This window comes from Triticum dicoccoides, chromosome 2B (assembly GCF_002162155.2).
Source record: "Triticum dicoccoides isolate Atlit2015 ecotype Zavitan chromosome 2B, WEW_v2.0, whole genome shotgun sequence".
Classification (NCBI taxonomy): Eukaryota; Viridiplantae; Streptophyta; class Magnoliopsida; order Poales; family Poaceae; genus Triticum; species Triticum dicoccoides.
In genome coordinates this window covers 23,321,451-23,335,254 of record NC_041383.1, presented here as the reverse complement: position 1 = coordinate 23,335,254, position 13,804 = coordinate 23,321,451, and positions in this window count along the sequence as shown.

Genomic DNA, 13,804 nt, shown 5'->3' with positions numbered 1-13,804 from the left:
GCGTCGCCCCGCATGCGACTGGGAGGACACCCTAGCCGCCACAGGCGGGGTCCTCCTTCCTTCTCCTCCTCCCTCTCACCACCGCCAGAGGGCGCAGCTAGGTGAAGGTTGGTCGGCACCGATGGCGGCGGGGAGGTCTCGCCCCCTCATGCCTCGGGCTCGGAGCAGGCCGAGGCGGATGGGCTAGGGTGTCGCACTTTGACGGTGGGCGGGCAGTGCAGTGGCGCACAGGAGCGGTGTGCTGTGGCGGCAGCGTGTAGGAGGTACACACTAGAGGGCAGGATGCAACCGCAGCTAAACGAGGCCGTGGGTGGCTCGGACTGGGCAACCTCCTTTGTCATTGCCATCTTGGATGGTGGAGGGGGTGGCACAGTGGTGGTGGTGTGACCCGCTCCCTCCAATGTCCATGGGTCCTTGTTTGTTGACTGGTGGTGAGTGTGTGGCTGGCCAGTGGTGCCTGGGTGCGCAAACCTCTTTTTACCGGAGCCGGGATCTACCGGAGCTTCTCCAGCCAATAGGATCTTGCCATCTCAAAAGTTGTCAGAATTTGTATCCTTGTATTCCAATCTATTATTCATTTAAACCTCTGTATTTCATCATATTGGGGCCACCCACGTGATTTGACCAGCTGGACCCACCCATGTGATTTCAGCCACAACTGCCACGGCTCTCACTTTACAAATACGCACATGTTACAGAAGTACATACTTCATTTTTTCAAAGGATCAACCACTCTCACTTTAAATTGATTTGAACTCTTTTACTACAATTTTGAATTTTAAAAAACGTTTACTTCATATATTCCAAACTCACCAAAAAAGAAGTGAAACTAATTATTTCATATTCTTCAAAGAAGATTGAAATTGAATATTCCAGAAGGCCGCAAACCATTTCAATTTATATTTAAAAATCTATTTCAATATGTATCTCATTGAAATAACAAGATACATATATTAGAAATAGCAAAGTAACAAGATACATATATTAGAAATAGCAGTTTCATACATTTCATAATTCAGAAAGGGAAACTTACTATTTCAAAAGAGTGGCATAATCAATTTCCTTTTTCTTACAGTGTGATTTCAGTTATTTCAATGCCAATGCCATATTTCAAAACGATTGAAACTCATTATATCAATCATCAAAGAACTGATTTCAATCCTTTGAAAAACAAATTTCAATACCAAATTTTTCAAAGGACTGTAAATTCATATTTCATCAACTATTCTGTACAATTTTAGATCACAAAACCAAATGACAGAAAAGTTGATTCATTCATCAACTTCCCAATTATTTCCAAAAAGATTGTAACTGAATATTCCAAAAGTGGCTGAAACAATTTCAATTTATATTTGAAAATCTATTTCAATCCACATCTCATTGAAATAACAAGTTACAGATATTAGAAATAGCAGTTTCATATATTTCATATGTGAAACTTAGCATTTCATATGTCAGTTTCACTTTTTCTTTCAAAACAGATCAGCTACATAGCTATTTCAATTCATATGTAACAGAAATATCATTTCAACTCATATATTTCAGAGAACTAATTTAGAGATATGACAAATAGCTATTTCAAATGACAAATAGCTACAGAGAAGTAATTTCATATGACAAATAGCTACAGGGAAGTAATTTCATATGACAAATAGCTACAGAGAAGTAATTTCATATTTTTCATTACATATCTCACTAAAATAAGAAGTTACAAATAAGAGAAATAGCAGTTTCACATATTTCAGAAATCTAATTTCATATGTTTTCACAAAAACTAGTTTGACAACTTGCAATAACACATTGAAATATCAGTTTCACATTTTTTGCCGAGCCGTTAAAAGAGTGACATAAAAAAATTCAATTTGAAGGAGTGACATATTCCATACATGTACCATTTTAAGTAAATTTCACTTCCAAATGAGTGAACTTCAGAGTGAAATATTCACATCACGGATATAAATTTCAATTTGACGGAGTGACATATTTCATACACATGCCATTTCAGTAAATTTCACTTCTATATGAGTGAATTTGAGAGAGAAACTGACTATTACAAAGTACTGACATATGAATTTTCAATTTTAAAGAGTGAAATATTCACATCACGTATATAAGTTCCACAAATCTGCATATCACATCACATATAGCAGTTCCATATATCTACATATCTATTTCAATTTCGGAACAACAATTTAACATATATCACACAATCTGCTTCAAATCTTCACTTCAATTCAATCTGAGACCTTCACTTCCATTTGCTGAATATTTTGGTAGATTCCACAACTGAAACATTTATATTTCAAATTTCACAAGCATGGGGACTGTCCATCTGGTGAAAAAGCAACGGGGGCAGCTCAAATCATATAGCATGAAACAAAAATCAGGAAGTTCAGAGAGAGAGAGAGAGAGAGAGAGAGAGAGAGAGAGAGAGAGAGAGAGAGAGAGAGAGATTAGGGGAGTTGAGCTTAGCTGGGGGTGGATCCTGGCCTGCTTCCTAGTCCGCATCGGCGGCAACTGGATCTTGTCCAGTAGGAGGTGGATCCCATGATTTCCAGATGGATCTCGACGGTGAGGGCAGGGGAGGCGGCCCTGGGCGCCGGGGCACGGGGATCCGCTACTGGCGGCAACGCGTCCTGACGGTTTGTCAGATCCGACGAGGGGGGTCTGTTTCCACCGAGAGGGGAAGAGGGCAGCCACCTGCGTAGCAGCAAGAGGGCGGTCGCCGGCGTAGCAGGGAGAGGGTGGCCGCCGGCGTGGAACTGAGGAGAGAGATGGGGAAGCAGCTAGGTGCAGAAGAGAGACGGCTCGCGGCTGCGTGGATATTTATTCTCGTGGCCTCGTGGGGGTCCAGCAGCTCGTATTCCCTTTCGTATAGTAGCTCGTATCTTAGAAAAGATGAGAAAAGGAAAATAACATGGGTCCACCCGCACCAATCTGGAAGCACAGCCGAAGGGTGGATCTCTAACCGGTACATCCCGCCTCCGGTAAAAAATCTTAGTCGTGCCTGGGTGCTCTTGGGAGGGAGGCAGGGCCGCAGGGGTGCTTCCCGACCTTGCCATCGTGCGCGGCGGTGGGCCTGCTCCCCGGTGCAGCATGGATGTGGCCGCAAATGGTATAGATGTCCTCGATGATGGGAGTATCACTGTCTGTGGACCACTTGCCATTCTCCAAGGTTAGGAGGACACGTACTTTTTTTGGGCGCTTTTGCCCTCTTTCCTTGGATTCGTCATCCTATCCATAAAGACCATGTAACTGATATATGTATTGAGATCATTGGCCGGGACATGGATTAAAAAACGATACCACTTTCACCGAAATCCAATGTATTGAGATCATTGGCAAGCTTCGACGTAAGGTTATAGCCAAAATAGACACCTTGGTTGGTAAAGACGAGAGTGGACATGGTCACAAGAGTATCGAGTGAAGTCATGGACGAAACCAGGGGCGGAGCCAGGATTTAGATATAGGGGGGGCCAAGCCAAGTTGGCAAAAACAAATCGTGCAACGCAAAAAAAAGGTTCCCCTGTACTATAGTACTGTTTTGTGTCAATACTACTAAAACATAGCTAAATTGATATTAATTCAAATTTGCCTTTACAATTGCCAATAAGATCGAAATATAAATAATTTCATCAGAAGATAACCTAGTTTTACTCTTCATTACCACATCGTAGATTAGACAATCAAAGGAAATTACAAATGAATTAGCATTGTAAATCACATCATCAAAATAATTAAAATTGAATGTGCAATTTCAACTCATATTAAACGAGAATTCAGAGGGCTTTGATAGTGCTAACCTTGGAGCTGAACCACTAGAGAATTGACAGGCTGTATCTGTAGGACGATTTGCCTGTCGCGCAGCTGGTGCCCCCTGATTTAATCTTCTTCTTTTGTTGAGGATCTCCACTGATTTAATCGACCTCGTGAGTTAGAAGTGCAAGAGGCGGCGGCCGCCGGCAGCACTAATGGCCTCAGGTCACACGTTAATCATGTCGAGGCCTTTTTTAAGCAACGACAGAGGAGCTAGCGGGTTGGAGAGCGGAAGGAGGCAGGCCGTGACCATGTGTGGGCTCTCTGATGGGCCTTTTTCTTTTCAGATTTTATTATACTCTCCGTTGGAGTTAAGGGGGGCCAAGTACGTGTATATTCACCAAATACGGTCGCTAATTACTCGTGCTTCTGAGTATTTGTCGATCGTTAGGGGGGGCCAGGCCCCTGCTCGCCCCCCCTTGGCTCCGCCACTGGACGAAACCATTCAAGCCCTACAGTGCGACTCTCAATGATTCTACTGTAGATCTTACAATCAACATGAAGAACAAAAAAGAGAGGGGCGATGCATGAAGGTACCTCATTGGAGATAACCCTAAGCCCTGCTCGTGACAATGATGATATGAATGGATTGCGTCTTCAGCATGGGTATTTGAGCCCATCCGTGCGACATTTAGGACACTAAAACCGAACCACTTTCGAGCCTTCTCATGTCATGTGTGTTTCTTGTCATTGATTTTTGTTTCTGGCCGTCCTTGGCTGTTAGATCTAATTTGCACGCCCGATTGGGCCACGTCTACACATTCACGAGATCTATATCTCGCTAATAGTGAAGCTTCATTACTTCTCGCAGAAGGTTTCGCAGTGACCATACAGTACTGCGCCGGCTCATGTTTAGTGATAGGTTGTCTGCTGTTGTTTGCTGGTTGTGTGTTCGTTCGACGTGATTTTCTTTGTTCTCTTCAGTTCTCTTTCGGCTTTTGTGTTTTTTATCCATTTTTTCTGTTTCTTCATTGATTTTCTTTATTTTCTATTTAATCTTCGGTTTCTTTGTTTCTTCATCTTTTTCTTTAGTTTTTTAGTTTTCTTTCAACGGATCCCTTTCCTTCTTTATCAGTTTGTATAGGTTTTTTATTTTCTTTTTCTTCTTTCTCCTTATGATTTTTTGTTTTTTTATTCGTTTTCACCAATTTTTTTCTTTTCTTTTTTACTTTCTTCATTTTTTGTTTTCTTTGTTTCTTTCTGGTTTTTATGTTTTTCTTTGTTTATTTATCGGTTTCGCTATTTTTTCATTATGTTGCATTGTTTTCTTTGGTTTTTTATTTCTTTGTTTATTTTTTGGTTTTTATTGAGTTTTATTTGTTTCTTTCCTAGTTTTTGTTGTTTTTTCCCACTGGATCCCCTGCTATCCTCAATCTCCGGTACGTCTTCCGCCCACAAGGTCGCCCTTCATTCTCGGTCGTCACGCACAACAGGTCTTGGTTGGGCGACGAGTTGCAGGTCGGTGACCATCAGCACAACAGGAAGCCTCCCCGTCATCTGCAGCAGGAAGGCTCGCGGTCGACGAGCCATGGCCAGGGAGGACAGAACACCAGACATGTTGTGCTTCTTGTTTCTAATTGCTACACTCTACGCAGTGTGTTTCCGGTGAATTTAGCTAGCTCTGCTCAATGTGTGTATAATGGATTTAGCAAGTTCAATGTGTGCAATGGATTTAGCTCAATGTGTGCGGATGGCGTGCTAGCGGGCAAATTGTTTGATGAATTGCATGAACCATATGTCAATTTTGAGGATACAGTTTTAAGAAATCTTGCTAGATGAGCAAATTTTTAATCCCTTTAAAAAAAGGAAAATATGATAAGGGGAAGGTTTTGGACTTTTAGGATACCCTAAATGTCTGTAAAACACAAAATAATCCAGTTTTAATATCGATAAAAAAGGGACAGCGTGATGAAAGTAACAAATGTTAATTTCAGGGATAAAGTTCTAAGGTTTCTAACCGATCCCCTATCCAGCGTTAGTAAAAAGTCGATTTTACTCCTCTAGCGCGCACCTAACTGATCCCCAATCCGCCCTAGAGAAGGAAAAAATATCCGCCTAAATATACTCGGACACTACGCTACGAGTAAAAGTCGCGCCTCTCCCTCGCGTCACTCCCTACCACAGCATCTTCACAGGCGCACCCCACCGGCCCCGCTACTACCTCATTGCCTTTCTTGGCCCCACCACCCTTCTGCCTGACGTCGAGCCCGTCCAGCCTCCCTCGTCGTCGCCGGAATCAAGGTGAAACGCCGCCGCCGGCGTCAGAGCCGATTCGTCGGATTGCTTCAAAACTTCGTCATTGTATGTCGGCTCCCGCATCTCACCTTGCTTGCACACCGCTGCAGGTCATTCGCATGCATCGCTGCTTGCCGGTTTGGTCTAAACAACACCGGTCGGCCGGTGCACCACCACCGTACTGCAAGTGTTCGACGAATTGCCTAAGTGAGTTTTTTTGTTAGTTTCTTTTAGAACCAAGCGGTTTGGATTGAACGTATCCGTTTGAATTGTAGATGAAGAGGTTGAGGGAGATGGTCATTGAGGACTCATCGTCATCCAAAGAGGAAGAAGATGACGATGACTTTGACACCGTTTTAGGCATGGTTCTATGGCAGATCATGACTTGTTGCATCATATTGCATAACATGATAATTGAAGACGAGAGGGGTATGCCTGAGAACTTTCACTACATCACCAACGTGACTCTGGTTGAGCCAGAGTATGATACGAACAGGATGCTAGCATTCCTTAACGAGCATCACAAGATCGAGAACCGACAAGTTCATGCTCAGCTCCAACAAGATCTTATTGAGCATCACTGGCAACGTCTTAGCGGGTCCTAGTTGTTCTATCACATGTTATTTTCTACATTTGGACCATTCGGTGTGTTCAAATTTGAATAGTTTAGTTTGTACACTTTAATTAAATTAGGTGTGTAAACCATATTCATGATTTGCTTGAACATTCATATTATGTTTAGTTTCTATATGTGTGCAATATGTAGTTGCAATGTACACTAGAATTGCAAAGTTTAGATTTTTTTTACTCCGCTATATATAGGAGATCGGTTAGGTCCGGCCAAAACTTAGTGGAGTAAATATACTCCACAAGGGTTTACTCAGCTGGATCCTCCTCTATTTATTGGGGATTGGTTAGAAATTCCCTAAAGGATCTTGCTAGATGAGAACATGTTTAATCTCTTAAGAAAATAGGAAAATGGATAAGGGGAAGGTTTTGTACTTTTAGGATAGGATATCTTCTAGAGATGCCCTAAATGTCACTAAAACACAAAATGACCCAGTTTTAATATCCATGAAAAAGATTTCCATGCATATTTTTAAAACACAAAATAGTCCAGTTTTAATATCCATAAAAAGATTGCCATGCATATTTTTTGCATTGTCATAGTCCAGTTTTTTTTATCATCTGAAAAGCCGACAATGATTAAAAAAGATGTAATGATAATGCAAAATGCAATTTACTCTGTCCAAAAGAATGATGATGGACTTCACTAATTAAGGCCATCTCTAACGCCGTCAACATAGTCCAAACACTTTTTCACTTTTTTTTCATCAAACGTTGTGCATCAAATGTCCGTGGACCGGTCTGCACGTCCGAATTCCCCCAAACCGAAAAAAAACTTATGGAAGGCTTGTGGGAGTCCAGACACCCGCCACTTCGGACTCTGACACACCCGGTCCACCAAAAAAAACCTTCCAAGCCTTTTTCCCTGAACCGTTCCTCCCCCTTGCTTTATGTCCATACCTACCAAGACCACCGCCGCACATACACTACTCCGACCGCCGCCTAGATCTTGACGGACCTTCGCTGCTCTACCCAGGCGCCTTGACGGACCATCCCTGCTCTACCCAGGCGCCTTGTACTTCGCTGCCGTTACACTCACAGCACAAAAATGTGGTTACAACATCAATAGTACTAATAAATTTGATACCTGATAGGTTGTGATGGATAAGGTTCTTATCCAGACACCTTTTCCTTCTCTTTACAATAAATTCACAATATTGCTCTCTGTAGGCTGGTCCTAGAGAACAAAGTAAAATGGTCCTTAGTGTCTGTGAAGAGGCCTTGGTGTGTAAGTAATGCTTTCTGAACAGTCTCATGCATCAAGATGTTGTATCCTCCTGCATTTGTTAATTCTTTCAAGTACTGCAAGGTTTGGCATACTCATGCATAATGCATTTGGTGTTCGTGTTGGTCAATAAAACCGCTCCTGAATAAGGGAGGATACCAAACGGAAACCAACATTCAAAGCAAACTTCGTGGAAACCACGTTTGAAAGTGTCAAAAAAATCTGAAAAAAAATGTGGATGTTAAGAGGATGATGTTCTATTGTCATGTGAAATTTTCAGCTAAAACACATTACTGGATGTCGTCACAAAAAAAAACATTACAGGATGTGAGCTCTGAAAAAGACAACTCTGAATTTGTCTTTTTCATCGTGTGTTTCATAGCTCACACCCATAATGTATTTGAAATTGAAATTTGCATGGAAATATTTGTTTGGGATTTTTAGAAAACTTCAAAACGTCATTTTCGCTTGGTTTTAACCGCTTTCCTTCGACTGTAGGTTTCCGTATGATATTCTCCCCTTGAATAATGCAATATGCAATTGGTGTTGTTCAATCAAGTAGCTGTCTGAATAAAATTTCAGCTTCTGTTGCAGATACGTCGGTTTTTACAAGGGGGTGCAGAGTGCAGGAGCAGCCGTGGCATGGCAGGTCGACACCCACAAGACGTCCCTGCTGTCGCAGCTGATCGTCAACTGGGGGCTGTGCACCGTCAGCTACCCGCTGCTCGCCATCCTGGTGCTCCTGGCCGTGAAGGACGAGGACTACTCCGCAGGGACGGAGCCAGGATTTGAACATAGGGGGGGCGAAAGAAATAACTATCACACACATAATATGTATATCAAGTCTCACGTAAATCCGCAATGTATATTTTGCAATAGTTGCACATAATTTTTGTATGAGAAAATAACACATGTTTTGCAACTGTGGGTGTAAATTTAGCCCTACCATTACCTTTTTTTCCAACCGGGCTCACAACCCCTTTCCATTAATTTTGCAATCAATGGAAATACATCAGTCTGTATCCAAGTTCTAAGTACCCGAATAACCAACTAACTTCAAAACCGGACAAACCTTTGCGCGAAATGAGACTGAAAAGGGGGGAGCGAGTTGGCGCATCATCAGGAAACCCACCGCCTGATGATCCTGGAACGGACCACCAGCCATGGGGCGAAAACCTGATGACACTTACAAGCCACTGCTCAAAAACAAAGTACCGAACGACCCAGGATGAAACAACTAGCAGACTCCAGCGACTAAGCGAACCATAGCCACGATACAAAATACCAGCGGGCATCAAACCCCAGTGGGAAGCGAAGTTTTTTAGACTACCAAGTGCTGATCGCACCTAACCAATCTGCACACCATCTCTGTCTCCCAAGAGCAATCTGCCTCGAGGGAAGGATCTGTCCGCCAGCGCCGCAGCAGCATGAGCCAATCTCTTCACCCCCGCCTGGAGCTTCACCCTATCTTCTTCCTTCAGCAAACCTGCCCAATACATCATAAAAGAACATGCCGTGAAGACAGCCTCCATAGGGGATCGAACGACATGTTTATCAAAAGTAACTTTATTGCGGAGAATCCAAATCCCCCAACATATCGCAGCAATAATCATGATATAGATATGCTTCCCACCCGGAAAGAATTTATAAAGCCAAGACAAACTTTGCCAAAGAGAGCGAGGGCAACAGGATGCCCCGGCCGTCATGCCCAGCGTTCCCCAAACTGAACGAGCGAGCGAGCAGGAAAAAAACAAGTGATTTGCCGTTTCAACATTAGTACAGAAGGAACAAATGGGATTTCCAGGCCAATTCCTGGCACGCATGTTATCACGGGTAAGGATGGCATTTTGAAACAATTGCCAAAGGAAGATCTTAATCTTCAGCGGGATGGGTGCTTTCCACACCATTTTATAGTTAGGACCTGATAGGTTTCTTTCCAGCCATTCATATAAGGATTTAGTAGTAAATTTTCCTTTACCACCAAGGGCCCATGAAATCTTATCCGGGGACTCATTCAACGTCAGCTTTTTAGCTTCCGTAACCATCCAAGCCCACTGGTCGCCCAACGCCCCAACCAATCTGCGCCTGAAGCCAATCTCATAGTTACTCGCAACCCAGGATGCAACAGTGCAATCCTGATCTTGGCAAACACTGAACAAGTCAGGGAAATGATCTTTCAGCACAATGTTATCGACCCACGGGTCATACCAGACCCTAGTAAGGTTCCCGCTCTCAATATTCACTCTTCTACCAGCCATATATGAATCCTTAACTTTCATAATGGCTTTCCAGCAGGGGGAGTCCGTAAAGCGACTCCGAATGTTAGCTACTGTTTTGTTCCTGAAATATCTAGCTCGCACAATACGCTGCCACAAACCATCACTCGTTTCTAGTTTCCACCACCACTTAACGAGCAAGGCAATATTTTATTTATGAAGATCCTTAATCCCTAAACCCCCAATCCTCTTGGATCTGCAAACTCTCGTCCACTTAACCATATGATATCCATGATTCTTATTTTTCTCCTCCAAAAGAAACGTATGCGATGTTTATCCAGTTTCTCAATAAAAGTTTTATTGAAGAGGAACATCGACATGAGGAAGGAAGGGATCCCATCCAAACTGGATCCCAACAGAGTCAGTCTGGCTCCAGATGATGCCGCATAAGCCACCCAGGCATCGAGTTTTTTGATCATTTTACCATCAAGGAAGTCCAGATCAACATTCCTGAGAGTAGCGAAGGTAACAGGGACCCCCAGATATTTCATAGGGAGAGTCCCCACTTGGCATCCAAACATGTTCGCATAAACCAAGTCAATATCATTATCTCCCCCAATACTGAAGATTTCGCTCTTCTCAAAGTTGATCTTAAGTCCTGACATAAGCTCGAAGAGATACAACAAGAGTTTGATGTTGACAGCTTTGTCAACATCATGCTCAAAGCACAACACCGTATCATCAGCGTATTGTAGGATGCCAACCCCATCCTCAATAAGATCAGCAGCTAAACCTTTGATAAGGCCATTCTTCTGAGCTGCAAGTACCATTTTAGTCAGGCAGTCAGCTGCAAGATTGAACAGGAATGGGGAGTGAGGGTCCCCCTGTCTCACTCCCTTAGCACTTTGGATATAAGGCCCCACCTCATCATTGATCTTAACACTAACCGTGCCATTTTTAGAATCTGAGAGACCCAACCGCACCACTTAGGATTAAACCCACGTTTCTTATGACAGTCAAGCAGAAAATCCCAGTTGACTTTGTCATAGGCCTTCTCGAAATCGAGCTTAAGAACCACTCCAACTTGTTTTTTAACATGAGTGTAATGCATAATCTCATGCAAAGAAAGGATACCATCCACAATATGCCTCCCTTTAATGAAAGCATTCTGCTGAATACTGAACAGTTTATGGCTGCTGGCCCTAATGTCCATGGCTTTGGTGAGAAGTTTATACGGGCAACGCAGCAGGCAAATGGGTCTATACTGCTGGATTCTATTAGCATTGCTCGACTTAGGTAGAAAAGTTATGATACCATAGTTAAGTCGTTGCACATCTAACTTGTCGGCGTGAAACCACTCAAATAAGCAAGCAAGATCCTGAGCTACAACACCCCAGCAGTGTTGATAGAATTCCACAGGGATATCATCAGGTCCGGGGGCACGGTTAGATTTCATCTCAAATAGAGCATGTTTGATCTCTTCCAAAGAAAAAGGTCGAGTCAAATCCTCATTCTCATCTGGGGAAATCATCTCGTCCTGCGACCATAAAGTTGCATCGATCTGGCAAATATTACCAGGAACTGGTCCAAATAGGGCTTTGTAATACTCAGTGGCATGTGCAAGTAAGTTTTTGGTCCCTTCCACAATAGTGGATCCACATTCCAGGGAAACCATGGAGTTTTTTCTACGACGACCATTAGCCACTTTATGAAAAAAGCCAGTGTTATTGTCTCCTTTCAAAAGCCACCTCTCATTAGAGAACTGGTGCCAATGAAGCTCTTCCTCAACATACATCTTGTTGAGCTCCACTAAAATGTCCAACTTCCTATTGTATGCATCCCCACACAGACCGTCATCCTCCTCCAGCTTTTCGAGCTCCTGGAGTTCGAGCTTTATAATTCTTTTTCTGATCTTATTGTGCCCAAACAGATTGGACCCCCAACCTTTAAAAAATTTCTTAATCCTTTTCAGTTTAATGTTTAATATGCCAATAGGGTTTAAGGTGTAGACCGCCTAGACCAGATTTCAGTAACCAAGGGAAGGAAATCTGGATTAGTGAGCCAGGCATTATCAAACCTAAAGCACCTGTTGCCTGGCGCTCTGGATGGGGCTCTCCCACCATCCAGCACCAAAGGATTATGGTCAGAATATTCCTTGACCAACTTATGAACAGCAGCAAGGGGATATAAATCCTCCCAATCAGGGGACATAAGAACCCTATCAAGCTTTTCCAACGTAGGGTTATCTTGCTTGTTGGACCAAGTGAAACGACCACCAGCCATATGAATCTCCCGCAACCCAAGCAAGTGAATAACAGAATTAAACACATCTGAAAAATGGGACAAGGGAGTTTTTTTATTTTTCTCCCCACTATGCCGAATGATATTAAAATCACCTCCGACCAGATATGGCATGCTAACTCTGTGACACATAGCCGATAGTTCAGCAATGAACTCAGGCTTCTGCTCGTCATGCGCAGCGCCATACACAGTCATCAAGGACCAATTACAGTTTTTGTTCTTATCAAACAAGTTCACCTGCATGATGAATTTACCACACATGGTCGTAATGATATCAAAGTTATCCTTATTGATACCACAGAGAATACCTCCGGATTTACCCCTCGAAGGAGCCCATTCCCAACTAAACCTATGGTTGGGATCAATCTTTCTGAAAAAGGCAGAATCATAGGACACCTTCATAGTCTCCTGAAGCCCAATAAAATCAAGATTATTGGCATTAATCATGTCAATAATGCAAGTAGACATACCTTTCTTACCCACACCCCTACAATTACAAAAAACACCCTTCATTTATATCGATCGGGTTTATCCCTCACTCTGGTGGGTCTGCCAGGATCCATGGCAGCCCTACCCACCCCTTTTTTTTGCTGACTTCTAGTCATGGGCCTGCTGTACTTATTAGGAGAGAAAGCCACCACCATTTTTCTATGTGGACTTTTCTTTTTCCCTTTTTTAGATTGAACCAGGATAAAAGGTTCTTCGACCTCCCCATTGTCATCGTCCCAATTTAAGGAGAGGGGCACATCATTTCCCAGCCCATCGTTGATGGTAATATTCTGGGGATTAGAGTTTAAATATTTTTCTTGCAACATATTTCTAGATAGCTCTAATTCACGCAAGATATCAACAGTATCAAAGTCATCATCAGGGATTTGCACTCCCATTAGAGACGCACACAGTATAATAGCAGTATCAGATAAAGCAGAGAACTGATTTTTTGAACTGGGCATTTTCATACCTTCCAAATTGCGCTTCCTCATCCTGTTGGCAGCCACGTCACCCACATTCTCCAGCTTCTGCTTCTGTCTGCGCGAAGCATCCTCCTCCCAAGCCATATTGTCATGAATCGGCGATCCAGACGGAGACTCAACTGTATAAGCACTACAGTTCTCTCCTCCTTCCACGGAACCCTCCTCTAGGGGCACGATATGAGGCAAGGATGACCACACCACATAGTCTGACAGGGGAGGAAATGTGTTTCCATAAGCATTCACTTCATTGTAAGTAAATAGAGGTGAGGGTGGAACAGGAGTAATCATCCCCCAAGCACCTGTATGCATATTGATCTCATTAGAAGGAGATTCAGTCAGCTCATCCCCACCCAGATCACCAGAGTGAGAATCACAGTGAGATAGTTTTTCATCTGCATGTTCTCTTGCCA